Raw genomic sequence first — 16,230 nt, 5'->3', positions numbered from 1 at the left:
ATTATCTTATTAGATTATCAATCCAAGGGGGATTACCCGCCCCTTGGATTTTAACTTCCAAGTGTCCCTTATTACTCCCCGACAATTTATAGGGATGATGCCACAGACGTCGTTGATGCAGCTTTATTAGGCGTTAAGTGCAGTAGTTCAACACGTTGTCATTACCCGTAAGCGTGACCTAGAGGCACTGTATATACCGAACGTTGCTAGGTTTTGGTTTTCCAACTTCCTTTATTTAGTTTTCTTAACTAAGAAACTTATGAAAACATCATGCTTGAAAACAATTATGACTTGAACATGCAAAATTAGACATTGCAAAACTTAATTAATTGAAATAACTACCTGATGAACTACGTGAAATAAAAACCATAACTAAAATTATTTATTATTCAAAACATGAAATATAACTTGCATAATAATGACAATTATGAAACTTGCATATTAATAATTAAATGTGTAACTTGCATGGAGATGAAAACGTCAATAAATGTAACCAATGTATAAGTAATTTGCATTATACAAGAATAGTGTAACTTGCGTGCAAGATTAAGCAATGCTTGATTCCTATCACAGGAATAATTAATTATGGTCATAGGTTCCAAAAATAGTGATTAGTTTAGACATTTGATTCAAATCATATTAATATGTACATTAATTGCTTTTAATGAGTCCAAAATGCCAACTAAGTGACCCAATGAATTTTAAGTAGTTTTTATAAAATTCCAATTATAAAATTTAACACAATTTGATCTACAATTAGAAAATTGCTTAAAAGAAATTAATTATTATAAATTTTACTAAGGACAATTATAAAATTTAATTTACAATTTAGAAAATTGCTAAAAATAAATACATTTTGAAATTACCTAAGTTAGTTTTTATTAAACTAAAATTTAAGCAAGTCCATATTGCCACGAGTTAAATTTTATAGTGGCATGATTTTTTTTTAAAGGAAAAGGGGAGGCAAGTGGGACTGGGGCCCATGGGTCCCATCACCACTGCGGGTCTACGAAAGTAGGCCCGTAGTGATGAGGGGACCCCGTGGTCCCCTCCATTACCCTGCGGCCACTGCCGTGACAGTGACTGCAGGGGAAGTGGGGGGTACCACTTCCCCGACGGTTACAATAACCACCTCCCCCCTGCATGCCGCCTGATACTCATTCGGAATAAATTCTGAAGACCATGTTTTATTTTTTTTATATCAAAATCACTTTGAAACATTTACTATATTCATTATCATAGACACACACACACACACACACACATATGGTTTACATTCCCACATTATTTAATGGTATTAAAGAAGTTATAATAACAATAAGAACAAGAGTTTATTCACAGGGATAAAATGAGATAGGGAGATTTGCTTCAGTAAATAAAACAGAAAATCAGATTATCACAGAGGCAAGAAAATGTTTAAATTGATTCCATAGGAATGAAAATAGAGAGATTTGCTTTAGCAAATAAAATACATAATTAGATTATCACAGAGGTGGGTAAATACTTTGAATTGATTTCGCATAATCAAGAATTTAATATTCATAGAGATTTATACCTTAATTCCAACTATTATTCACAGAGAGAAGTATATAACCAGATATATGTGAAATAAAAATATTAATGTAAACAAATGAGAATAAGGATTTATTCAAAAGAATGAATAACACAGAGGGTTAATCACAGAGAGATTTATATCTTATTATCAGGTATTTTCCATTCGTAGGGAAGAAAGATTTTAATGTAAGAAAAGAATTACATTTAAATTTCCAATCCAGTAATGAATTTGAGGGAAGAAAAGCAAGATCTAATATTTTCTAAAGAAAATTTAAACAAATAATAAAGCTATCTTTCACATGCAAGTAAGATCTGATATTTCTTCTCTAAAGAAAAATTAAACAAATAATAAAGCTATATTTCACATGCAAGCAAGATCTGATATTTCTTCTCTAAAAAAAATTAAACAAATAATAAAGCTATCTTTTTCAATATTATCCCTAAAGAAGGATTTACCACTAAAATTTTATAAAGGAAGATCTAGAAGCTATTTTTTTGGATAATATCATTTTGTCATATGTGAATGTGAAATAACAAGAAGAGAACTTGACTTATCCAAGTTCGATGTTGAATCCTCTCCAATCTTCTAGCTATCCTCCTTAGATCCTTCCTTGCAACTTGAGAGAAATCTTCCAAACAATTTAACAATCCTACAACCAAAATGTAGCTACCAAGGAAGATCCTACTACTAACAACAAGGAAATTTGGGAAATTTTCTTCAAAACATAATCAACTCCCTTCTTTGAAACTTGCATACAATTTATAAGAAAAATCCCTCAATTCCACTATCTAGAGAATTTAATTAAAAATGAGATTCTTTTCCAATATTGGACTCATGCAAATTGATTAAAAACCTAGTGGGGGAGTTACATGCAAGGCATTGAAGATTCCTCTAGAAACTTCTAATTCCTCCTACAACATGTGCCATAATTGGGAGTGGGAAAATAAAAAATAAAAATAATGCCTTTTGAATTATATTCTCCAAGTGTGTGTGTGTGTGTCTGTCCATTTTTATTCTTTTATAATATTTATTCAATTGTTTTTAATAGCTCAACCAAAAATATAATAGAATTGTATCAAATCAAAAAGTGATAAAGGAGGGTTGTAACATATAATAATTATTTGACTAAGTTCATACTACACTTTTAAGGTTCTTTGTAATCCTTGCTCTAGACTAACATGTAAGAACTAATTTGATATTTACAAATCATTTGGAGAATTATTGAATTGTGAGTGTTCATGTTTTCCTTAATTATTCCCACTGAAAAACTAGCTTTATAATAATAATAATAATAATAGTTAATAAATAAACAAATAAAACAACAAACAAGCTTTATAATGTTAGACAAGTGTTGACAAACATCAAAGAAGCATGCAATGGACTAGATACTAATTTTAATGAAATTATTGCTTCTTTTCAATGCACCAAATCTAAATGTTCTTAAGAATGCTCCTTGTAATGTGGATACTAATTGTTAATTTTAAAGAATGAATTAATGTAAATGGAATATCTTTAAATACCAAGACATAATGAACACTTAAACACAAATGTGTATTGTTATTGTAGACACCTAAAAATGTCTCATTAATTCTACACTAATTATTCATCTATTTGATTGAGTAATTCTCTAATTATTTGATTAAACTAACTATTTCTTCTAATCACCACCCTTCAACACTTCTAATTATTCTATTTCTATTCTCAAATCATTTTAATCAGTTAACCATATCTTAATTATTAATTAAATATCAATTATTTAATTAATTATGATTTATTCCTTAGTTAAATAATCTTTATTATTTAATTAATTCTATTTCCTAAGTTTAAATGATTTCATTTAAATTATTTAAATTAATTAATTAAATTCCTTCAAATCCCCAAATTAGAATTCCAATTAATTCCATCTAATTTCATTTCATATTTCCCCAAATTCGAATTTCACCTAATTTCATCTAATTCCAAATCATCAAATTCACATTTCACCAAATTTGAATTTCAGTTAATTTCATGTGCATTTTAGCATTCAAATGACCAAATTCAAATCCAAATTGAAAATGAAAATAAAATTCAATTTCAAATTCCTACAGTACATGCTAATTCAGAATTGATTGATCAAATTAGTTGTCTAATAAGTTAACTCGGTTAACTCATCAATCATCTTTTTTAACTCAAAATCAGTTTTTTATGACTAATCCATCAATTCAGTCATCTCCCTAGTCTATTCAGTACACTGATCAATCAAATGAGTTTACTAGCCAATCTATTGAGTTCACTCTCCAATCAATCATGTTAAAAGATCAATCTATTGAGTTAACAAATCAATCATGAGTAGTTCATTGATCAATCAATTTTAGTTATCTATCAATTAACACTAGAGTTTGTATTTCTCACCTCCTTTGTGTTGAAAATCTATAAATTCAACATCATTTTCATCAATTGGATCTATCTTTTTTAGAATCACAAAATTAGAGCCTTCAAAGTATTTGTATGCAGGAAATTGGTGCAATACCTAAGAGCCACCAACCACTCAAATTGGAGAAGCGTAATGGAAGAAAAGATGCAAAATGAGGGAGTTTCATTTATTTGAATTCATTCCTTATTTTGTATTGATTTTCATTGATTATGTTTGTTTGTTTGTTTGTTTGTTCATTAGTTGAGCATTGGTGATTCATTCTTACTTGCTAATTAGCTTAATAACACATGACATTCAGGCGTAGAAACAATGGTGAACCCGACGTGAATCATGCTAACCTAAATTTTCTGTTTTAAATGACTTTACAAATCCATGCATGGTGAACAGGATCTAGATTTCACACTTGATCAAGCAGAAATTCACAATTGCCAGTATTGCACCGCAATTGCTAGTATAATACATCACAATTGATCAGACATTACACTGGAATTGCAAAAGTATCTCGCAATTGCCATAAAGGATTGCAAAATAAAATTATCTTGTGTCGTTTCTTCATTATCTAGTCTTTCACATCTAGCCCGGAAATTTCATCAAATTATGGAAATTTCAAATTTTGCATATAAGATGTATTTAATCTAATGGTAGGAAAGGTGAATTTCATAATTTTAGGTGCAAAGAAGGAAAAACAACATAGGAGACAACAAAGAACATATCAAAGATTCTTAAAGGCATAAAGGGAGCTTCGTGAAATCGAGGAAAAAGAGGAGATTGCTCAATATCACAGAAACATCCACCATTTCTTAACCAAGTACAAATTTTATGATGAGATTGATGTGATGGCTTGCATGGTGTGGAACAATATCATTCCAGAATAACCCTTCTATCTTTTGTCTTTTTTTGTTGTTTTTAAAAATTCAAAAATTCAATTTTTTTTTAATTTTTTTTTTTACTGTGAGCAATTGATCTTATATCAATTCGCTATTGAGCAGTAATCACATTGCAATTTATTAAACAATAGTTCACAATTGATGATATATCAATTTGTAGTTGATCTGACATCAAGTCGCATTTGCTCTATAGTTAATTCGTAAATGTTTAGATCAATTTTTTTTTTTTTTTTCTTGTCCTGTTTCAATTCTGGCTTTTATTAGAATATCTTTCTGTCGAAAAAAGACATAACTCTATAATTGGAAAATTAGGCTGGATAACACACAGTGTTCTTACTAACATCATTTTCTATAGGGGTATCTTAGAAACACTTCAATTTGGTGAAAGTAAAATAAACCACATGTTTTCTTTCACAAATTGCTATGAAGGTTAAAAATGAACACCATGTCTGTGTGGAGCAACATCTCCACTTAGAATAAAAAATCATTGCAATGGAAGGATAAAAAGAAATTTTGTTTTTCGTGTCTTCGAAGGGATAGGTATTATGCTCTCCCCTTCAATGGGTGATCAAAAAACCAGATTCTCTTTGTAGTACCCCTGCCCTAATCAGATTCTAATCTCGGTTTGACCTTGGTTAGTTTACCATGTTATAATGTTATAGTCAGATGCTATGATTATTGTGTGTACCTATTAATGTGGTTTTTGCAACAATTTTTATGTAAGTTTATTTGTTCTCCTGATTCGTGTTATTAATCTCGGTCTAACACTTTCATTATATATATATATGCATGTGTGACTCATGGTTGCAGGAGATTACAGGTATAGTACCGCATGGGTGCAAGGTTCATCTCCACCTGGATTCGCAAGTTTGAGTGTTCCTCATTGGCCCTTAGAAATTGGATTAGGTAGTCACGAGACCCTCATTTTACTCTTGTCGTACTCAAGTGAGCGTCGTTAGTCGTTTGTCAGTTTTCCCTTTTGGTTGGGTATGTGGGTCGTGTATCTGGCTAGTTTTCTTGGGTTGTGTGCTTTGCGTGTGATAAAATTGAGTATTTAATCCTTAGTGTTTAATTTGATTTAATGTGTGTTTACGCATTAGTATTTTAGGGACTAAATTAAATAGGTCCCCTTTGTGTGATTAATCATTAATTAGAATTGCTCAATTCCTGTTTATAGCAAGTTCGATTTAAATAGTTAATTTTAAATGATGAATTTATTTCGTTTATTCTTTTGAAAGGAAAGATTAAATTTATTTGAAATAGAAATAATTTAATCTCTTTGGCATTTTGGAAATAGATAGGTTAATTTCAATTATTTGAGAAAATAAATTTTCATTAGAAAAGCAAGTTTAGTATATTTGATTTGTTGAAAAGAGTGATATTTAGATTTGATTTAAACGAAAATATTTTTAATTCAAAAAATGAATTTTGGTCAATAATTTGTCATTTAACCTAGGTTTGAAAAAAATATTAGAGAGGATTATTTTTGGAGAGTATTTTTGGGGAAAAATATTTTTGGATGGAGAAAATTTTTGGGCAATTGGGAGAAGAAGGATATTCGGAGCTTGCAGGTTGGGCTCTCCTTCAAATCTTGTCGGGATTGCTGAATAAGGTAGGTTTCTGGTTTGCCTCTTTGGTTTATTTGCTAAATAGAGATTTTTTTATGGATTTTGAAGTTTCTAGTTGTGTTTGTGTTAAGCTCTTATATTTTATGGAAAAATGGAAGAGTTGTAATGAAATCACAAACTCAAACAATCCTTGCCTTCCTTCCCAACCTCTAGATTTGATTAAATTTTGGTTGCTCAAACTGTTTACAAAATTAAACTTGGGGGTTGGTTGTTCACAGTTTAATTTTCTCTAAAAAACATTCAAATATGAGCATTTTGGGTATGCTGGTTAATTTTTCCCCAAATTTAGCTTGCTGGGATTTGCTTATTTCAAAAAGACTGCTTATTTTTCATCCTCCCTACCATTTTCTGGGCTATATGGTCTGGAAATGAATTTTTTTAAATATATTTATGATATATTTGTGTTTTTAAATTAATCATTCATATTCTAGAAACTTAATTCTCAAAATATGGTCTCAGTTGAGACTACAGATTGGAAGTTTTGTTTTTAATAAAATAAATTTAAAAAAAATGAATCTGCAGAGGCCTACCCAAAACTCTTAATAGAAAGCCCAAATTAGGTTAGGCTAGTGACCCTTCAACTACTCACAAGGGCCCTACAAGGAAGGACTCTACACCTTGGATGAAACTACACACACATTCCCTAGTCTTAGGCCTACTCAAGATGAGTAACAGGCTTCAACTCTTCAAATAGGCATTACCGGTGATCCCCACTCCTTGGGATTTTGAATTTGATCAACACACAATAATTAAGACCTCTTTCAAACACTAGTTTTGATCTTCGGGATCAAATCCTTATACCTCCTATGTAAACCTACCCCTCCGGTTAGTAGCCCTTCTAGACCAGTGTTTTGGCCTTAACTAAAAAATATTCCACACACCCATAAGTTTTTTTTATCATTTTAGACACCCTTTTGGAAGATATATAGATTCCCAAAATTGTTTGGTCAGATCTGTAAATATAAGGCCTGCTCCTTCAGAGGCTAAGAGACCTAATAGGAGAAATTAGCCCTATTTTCCAAAGCAACTATTGCTACCGGTAGACCAAATGAAGAATCACCTTAATGGTCATGTAGGGGGTAGTGAGAAACTAATAATTCTAGGGTTGCATGCCTGGAATCCATCGCTAAGACAATTTATGATGACTATCCTAAAACTTGTCCTAGGTAGTCACATAGAGATGCCTACCTAAATCTGTTCATTTCTCCACACAACAAAATCTTCCTTGCAAAAAAACATGAAAACACTAAAATAACCCTCTCCAAACCCTAAATTTCTAGGTTAGAGTTAGTAGAATGAAGGTTTCTCTCTACTCCTGAACAATTAAGACCTCAAACCACCATCAAAAGAAAACTAGTTCATCCTCCTATCTATTCCATGGATTGTGGGGTTCAAACCAATCCGTAGAGTCATGTACAACACCTACAAACTCAGAATTTCTGGGAAAACTGAAGTATTTTGAATATTACTGATTCTCAAACTCCAACTCCAATCACGACCACCTTCGGAATCAAGCTCACAAGGCTTATACAAATATCCAATAGTTGCCCACTGAATTTAGAGTAGGTTGGAGCCATTGAAAGGCTTCCCCAACCGAATTACAAAAAGTTGCACTTTTGCACTCAAAAGTTGCATTTTTGCAATTTTGCTCACAAAGTTGTCATACTTCCTAAGGTTGGGATCCACACACATGGACCAACCAAATACACAAAAAAAAATTCTAAAACATATTAAACATGAATCTAAACCATCTACTACCCCTCTTTACCACATTGTCCCAATTGGCTTCTCAAATTGCCTAATTGGTGACATGGGCTTACATGGTGGGGTTTATTTGCATACATGAAACACAAGACACTCTAACACATCCTAATGGTCCTATTATTCATCGTCGGGGTCATGAATAGCTTGTTGATGAGGTGCTCCTGCACCATATTCCCTGTGAGAAGAGATCTCAAGCCCACTTGAGATCAGAGTTTGTAAATCTACACATGATTGGATATTTTCTCACTTGTCATCCAAACCAATGTACTCCTTGTTCCTTGTCTTCTTTGTGACTCTAGTGTCAATCACTTTGTTCAACTTGGGTGATTCCTACCTTGGAATGTCATTATCTGTTGCAACCTACATTGGTTCTTCTTCTTCACTATCAGTACCTTTGAAAAGTGTAAGATCACACACATTAAAAATAGGTGATAATCCAAGATCAGGAGGAAGTCTGATCTCATAGGGATTATGTCCACACTTCTTCACTATCTAACATGGTCCAATCTTCCTCTGCATGATTTTGGTGTTTTTTCCTTTCGGTAGTCTCTCCTTCAAATGTACCCATACCAAATTCCCAACATTAAACTGTACATCTCTCTTCTTCTTATTAGCATGAGCTTTATACTTCACTATAGATTGTTGGAGATGAGACTTGACTTGGTCATGCACCTCTTTAATGGCTGATGCAAAAGCTTCACCATCTGCACTAATGGCTTCTTCTTTGGGTAGATCTCTTAACTCCAACACCCCCTTGGGTGTATGCCATAAACAATCTGAAAAGGAGATTTACTGATACTCCTATTTATGGTGTCATTGTATGAGGATTCTCCTTGTGACAAAATGTTATTACACTTCTCTCCATGTTTCCTTGTTAAACACCTTAATAGGTTTCCTAATGACCTATTGACAACTTCAGTTTGCCCATCTGTTTGAGGATGGTTGGCTGATGAGAAAGCTAGGTTAGTTCCCAACTTCTTCCAAAGAGTCCTCCAAAAGTGACTTATGAACTTCACATCTCTGTCTGAAACAATATTCAGGGGCAATCCATGTATCTATACTATCTCTTTGAAGAATAGGTCTGCAACATATGATACATCACAAGAAGTCTTACATGGCAAGAAATGAGCCATTTTACTAAACCTGTCCATTACTACAAAGACGTTGTCAAATCCTCTCCTTGTTCTAGGCAAACCCAACACAAAGTCCATACTTATGCTCTCCCATGGCCTAGAAGGAATGGGTAAAGGCTGATATAAATCTGCATTTGTAGACTTCCCCTTGGCTTTCTGACATATGACACATGTTTCCACAAACTTTCTCACATCTGCCTGCAATTTAGGCCAAAACTAATGTCTCTTCACAAGGTCTAGGGTCTTGTCAAGACCAAAATGACCTACCATGGCTCCACAATGTTTCTCCCTAATAATATTCAACCTCATGGAACATTTAGGAATACACAACTGCACTCCTTTGAACAACAATCCATCTTGTATCAGAAACTCAAAAAACTCAATATGATACCGGTCACTCAAAGTTTCACATACCTTGTATAGTTCTCCAAAATCTTCATCAGTAACATACATACTCTTCAAGGAATCAATACCGACACTCTCCATCTTGATTTGGTTTATAGTCAAGACTCTTATGCTCAAAGCATCAACAACTTTGTTCTTGACTCCCTTCTTGTGTTTGAGGGTAAATGTAAAGGCTTGTAGGGTCTCTAACCACTTCATATGCCAGTGATTAAGCTTCTCTTGACTATTTATGAAACTAAGTGCCTGATTATCAGTAAACACTATGAACTCCTTAGGCAATAAATAGTTCCTCCACTTCTTCAAGGATTGTACTAGAGCATAAATCTCCAAGTCATAAGATGAGTATCTTTTCTTAGCATCATTTAACTTTTCATTGAAAAAAGTGATAGGTCTTCCTTCCTGACTGAGTACTACTCCAATGGCCATGTGGCTTGCATCACATTCCACCTGAAATATCTTATTAAGTATGGTAAGGCAAGGACTGGTTGTTCTACAACCTTCTTCTTCAATGTCTCAAATGAATCATCTGCCTATTTGGTCCAACTAAACCTGCACTTTTGTCCTCCCTTTATGGTGTCAAGCATGGGTGCACAAACTTGACTAAATCCTCTTATGAACTTCTTATAAAAAGTTTCTAAACCATGGAAAATTCGGACATCATTCAGAGTTCTAGGTGTAGGCCAAGACAATATAGCACTTACCTTCTCTTGATCCATTTTCAAATCACCTTGTAAGATTACAAAACCCAAGTAGATGATCTCTTCCTGCATGAACAAACACTTCTCCAAATTGATCATTAGTTTCTCTTCATGTAACCTCTTGAGAACCATATCTATGTGTTTGAGGTTCTCTTCCCTTGTGTGACTGAAGATTAAGATATCATCTAGGTATACTATGACAAATTTTCCTATGAATTCCACCAAGACTTCATTTGTTAACCTCATAAAGGTACTAGGTGCGTTGGACAACTCAAATGGCATGACTTTCCATTCATACAACCCCTCATTAGTTTTACAGGTTGTTTTCCATTCATCCCCTGGCCTTATTCTAATTTGATGGTATCCACTTTTTAGATCCATTTTTGTAATATATTTAGCACTCCCTATGCAATCAAGCAAATCCTCTATTCTAGGGATTGGGAACCTATACCTAATGGTTATCTTGTTGATGACTCTTGGGTCTGTACAAAGCCTCCAAGTGCCTTCTTTCTTGGGTGCAAGGACTACCAGTGCTGCACATGGGCTTAGAATTTTGCCAATCAGTCCTAATTCAAGCAACTCTTCAATCTGCCTTGCCATTTCTGTATTTTGGTCTGGGGCGAGCTTGTAGGCTGCTTTGTTTGGCAATGTAGATCTAGGGAGCAGATCTATACAATGACTAATGTCCCTCACCGGTGGTAGGGATCTTGGCATTCCATCTGAGATGATGCCTTGATGCTTATCAAGAAACTGTCTGACTATCGAGTCTAGGTGTTTTGGTCCTCCTTCTTTCTCTTCTATAAACTACTCTTTCCTTGTCACCTTGGGACTAGGCATGAGGGCATAGCAAACTGCACCTTTCTCTGCAATCTCCTTCATGAGCTATTTACCTTCTACTATCAACACTCTTGTATCCTTCCCTTTTGATTCCACCTCTTCCTCTATCAAAGGCAAGAGTTCTATCACCTTACCATCCTTGGTGATTGAGTAGGTGTTCCTTAACCCATCATGATGAGCTTTCAAGTCATACTGCCATGGTCTCCCAAACAAGAGATGGCATGCATCCATTTCGAATATGTCAAATAGCAATCTATCCTTGTAAGATCCAATCTGAAACTCCACCCAAGCCTGTTCTTCCACCACTGCTTGCTGACCTTGGGTGAGCCATGAAACCTTATAGGGATAAGGGTGAGGCAACTTCCTAAGTTTAAGCTTTTCTACCATTTCAAGTGACACAAAATTTTCAGTGGATCTAGAGTCTATCAGAACCTTGCATACCTTTCCTCTTGCCTTGCAAGTGGTTTTGAAGAAAGATTTCCTTTCCATAGGCTCCTTGTCAGGTACCTTCATGGTGGTTACTTCTCTCCTCATCATCAGAGCCTCTCCTCTTTTAGGATATACATAGCTATCAGGAGAATTTACACTTTGATAAGTGCTTGCACTTTCCACACTTTGACAATCAAATTCCTACACCAAATTGATTCTCCTTTCTCCCATGGAGCTAGAAGCCTTCTTTGGACACCTATTGGCCATATTCCCTTCTTGATTATAGTTGTAGCATCTAGGAGGTCCTCTGCCTTGGGATCTCCCTCTAGAGGGTGCTCTTCTACCCCTAAAGCTTCCTCTTGGATTGTAGCCTCCTCCTTGGTTGTAACTACTCTCTCCTCTATTTCCTTCTTGATTAGAGTCTCCCTGATAGCCAAAACCATTTCCTCTACCTCTGAAAGGGCCTCTTCCTCCTCTCTATTGTCTCCCTTTACCTCTACCATTCTGATCCTTCCTTCTCTTCAACTTCTCCTCCACCTTGAGTGCCAATTGAAAGCACTTTTGTACTATCTCCAGGGTGTGGAGATTCAAGTCTTCTTGGATTGTAAACCTCAACCCATTGAGATACCTTGTCATCTTTTCATCTTCACTATCTTTCACCTTAGTCCTCACACATAACTTCATGAACTCCTCAGTATAGGAACCCACGTCCATCTCCTTTTGTTTCAAATTTTTCCTCCTCCTATGCAATTGGATATTGTAATCCATTGGGACATATGCTTCTTTCACCAAAGTAATCATCTTCTTCCATGTAGCTACTCTTCTCTTTCCCTCTTTCACCCTCTCATCTTGGATGAAATTCCACCAAGTTAGTGCAGCCCTTTTCATTTTGGATTGGGCCATCTTCACCCTCTGGTGGTTTGGTATGTCTTCACTTACAAAAAAATTGTCCAAGGAGTCTATCCACTCCATCATGGTGTCAGGCTTCATCTTGCCTGCAAATACTGGTAGATCCATCTCCACATCCATTGTTCCTCTCTCCATGGACTTGAGGAATCTCATCAGGGGTCTCTTGTTTGCAGGTACCTCTAGTTCTTCCTACATAGAGATCTCCTCTTCATCCCCTTCTTCTCCAGAGTCTTTCTCTCCCCTCCACTCTGTCCTTCAACTGGTCCATCTCATTTCTCAAGGCTTGATTCTCAGCTCTGACTACTCTGCTCTCTTCCATCTACTTCTATACCAGGAGATTCAATTCTCCATTGGTTATTCTGGAAGGTGCCTCATGAGATCCTTCTTCTTCTCCTTCTCTTCCAAAGGACACTCCTTCATTCTGATACCACTTGATGCAGAGGCCTACCCAAAATTCCTAATAAAAAGCCCAAATCAGGTTAGGCTAGTGACCCTTCAACTACTCACAAGGGCCCTGCAAGGAAGGACTCTACACCTTGGATGAAACTACACACATATTCTCTCGTCTTAGGCCTGCTCAAGATGAGTAACAGGCTTCAACTCTTCAAACAAGCTTTATCGATGATCCCCACTCCTTGGGGTTTGGAATTTGGTCAACACACAATATTTAAGACCTCTTTCAAACACTGGTTTTGATCTTAGGCATCAAATCCTTATACCTCCTTTGAAAACCTACCACTCCAGTTAGTAGCCCTTCTAGACTGGTGTTTTGACCTTAACTCAAAAATATTCCACACACCCATACAAACAACTTATCATTTCAGACACCCTTTTGGAAGATATATAGATTCCCAAAATTGTTTGGTCAGATCTGTAAATATAAGGTCCGCTCCTTCAGAGGCTAAGAGACCTAATAGGGGAAATTCAAATGAAGAATCACCTTAATGGGAATGTGGGGGGTAGTGAGAAACTAACAATTCCAGGGTTGCATGCATGGAATCCATCGCTAAGACAATTTATGATGAATGTCCTAAAACTTGTCCTAGGTAGTCACATAGAGATGCCTACCTAAATCTGTTCATTTCTCCACACAACAAAATCTTCCCTGCAAAAAAATATGAAAATAGTAAAATAAAAAGGCTTATCCTACATCCCTCCAAAGGAAGAGTCTTCTAATGGACTAGAGTGCAAGATAAAGCCATCTTGGTTCATAACCCTCTCCAAACCCTAAATTTCTGGGTTAGAGTCAGTAGAATGAAGGTTTCTCTCTACTCCTGAATAATTAAGACCTTAGACCACCATCAAAAGAAAACTAGTTCATCCTCCTATCTACTCCATGGATTGTGGGGTTCAAACCAATTCGTACAGTCACGTACAACACCTACAAACTTAGAATTTCTGGGAAAACTGAAGTATTTTAAATATTACTGATTCTCAAACGCCAACTCCAATCACAACCACCTTGGGAATCAAGACCACAAAGCTTATACAATCTCCAGTGATTTCCCACTGAATTTGGAGTAGGTTGGAGCCGTTGAAAGGCTTCCTTAACTGAATTACAAAAAATTTGCACTTTTGCACTCAAAAGTTTCTTTTTACAAAAGTTTCATTTTTGCAATTTTGCTCACAAAGTTGTCATACTTCTTAAGGTTGGGATCCACACACGTGAACCAGCCAAGAACACAAAAAAAATGTCTTAAACCTATTAAACATGAATCTAAACCATCTACTACCCCTCTTTACCACATTGTCCCAATTGGCTTCTCAAATTGCCTAATTGGTGACATGGGCTTATATGGTGGGGTTTATTTGCATACATGAAACACAAAACACTCTAACACATCCTAATGGTCTTGGTATTCATCCTCAAGGTCATGAATAGATTGTTGATGAGGTTCTCCTGCACCAAAAAATAAAAATAAATAATAATAAAATATTATTGTTATTTTATTTAGGGCAGTTTGGGGAACCATGGCCTCGACCCATGGCTGGGGAGAGCCGTGGCTTCCCCAAGCCACAGGGAGAGCCATGGCGTGGTCTCCACACATCCATGTTTGTGGGGAGACCACATCATGGTCCCCACAACCCTTCTCATGGGAAAGGGGAACCACGTGGCTTCCACATGGTGGGGCTCGTGGGTTTCCCAAGGGCTTTTATTTTAAAAAAAAAAGTTTTCTTTTTTATTATTAAAAGTTTTTCGTGGTTTAAATTTTATTTTATTTAGAAGTTTTTAATAGTATTTTATTAAAAAGTTTTAAATAGTTTTTTTTAATTATTAATTATTAATTAATATATGTTTTATTAATTGAGAATTATTCTATATATATATATATATATTTAATTTGTAATTTCACTATTAATTATTAATTAATATATATTTTATTAATCACGGATTAATATATATATTAATTAATATTTAATTTATATTTTCTATATGTATGCAAGGGAGTATCAATTTTTTTGGGAAATGATCATCGATTTTAATTTCCTTTTTAATGTATATTTTCATTTTTGGAAAGTATGTAATTGTGTCTCAAGAGATGAGATTAGATTATTGTTTTCGAACAAGTCTGAGAATGATGTTTTATTTTGAAAAATAATTATCATATTTAGTCGATTAATGTTTATTTAATTATATTCATGTGAATTTGGTTTGAAAACTCATGATGATGTATTTATGTTATTTTATGATGCAAAATGAACTTTAGTGAGTTAGTAAACCATGAATGATCTATACCTAGACAAGGTAGACAAACTGCAATCAAACTTAGATCCATTAGAAAACTGGATCGATTTTAATGCTTAAACAAAATGGAAAAAGATTGTCTCTTCCGATTTATGCCTATGCATGTTTAATTTTTTGTATTCACATTTTCTTAAGAAAAGGCAAGTCCTTGTTTGTGATTGTTAGATATTGTCACATGTTGATTTGGGTACCTGCTTATGCCCTTGATCTCGAGTATTTATTATTTTCTTCTGATGGTTTTGTATTCGGTCATGTCCTTTATGCAGGTGTTGAATGTTGGTTCGTAGTTGACCGTAGTTGGTTGGGTCTCTAGTTAGAGTACCATTAGTCAGTGCACCTTGTATGAAGTCTTGTTTGACCTTTGGGTATTCCTACCGTATTGAACTCTGTAATCTTGACCTGGTTTATTCTTTGGTTTAGGAGTCTGTTTGACTATGGTCTAGTCTCATATGGGAAAGTGGCTTTCGATCGAGGGTTGTGCCCAAAGTGGTTGTTGGGTAACCCATCAAAAGTGTGTCTAAATAAGTGATAAACTAATAGCATATTAGAGATTTAGTTAATGAAAACACTAAGAAGATAATTGTGCCTCACACATGGGTCGAGTGCTAGTACAGACTCAGCATGCAGTGAGAAGGCCTGAAACGAAAAAGCAACAACTTTGTCTTCACGAAATGATGTGTAGGTCCACATGAGGCTTGGATGGGTCGGAGGTTTGGAATAGGTTGCCAGGGTAACCCAGTAGATAGGGCTAGAACCTATGGAGACTTGCCATGGTAGCCATACCAAGTTATGTGATGACACTTGTCCCTTATGTTCGCTAGCGTGT

This window comes from Cryptomeria japonica, chromosome 1 (genome assembly GCF_030272615.1).
Source record: "Cryptomeria japonica chromosome 1, Sugi_1.0, whole genome shotgun sequence".
Lineage (NCBI taxonomy): Eukaryota > Viridiplantae > Streptophyta > Pinopsida > Cupressales > Cupressaceae > Cryptomeria > Cryptomeria japonica.
This window is presented reverse-complemented; position numbering follows the sequence as displayed.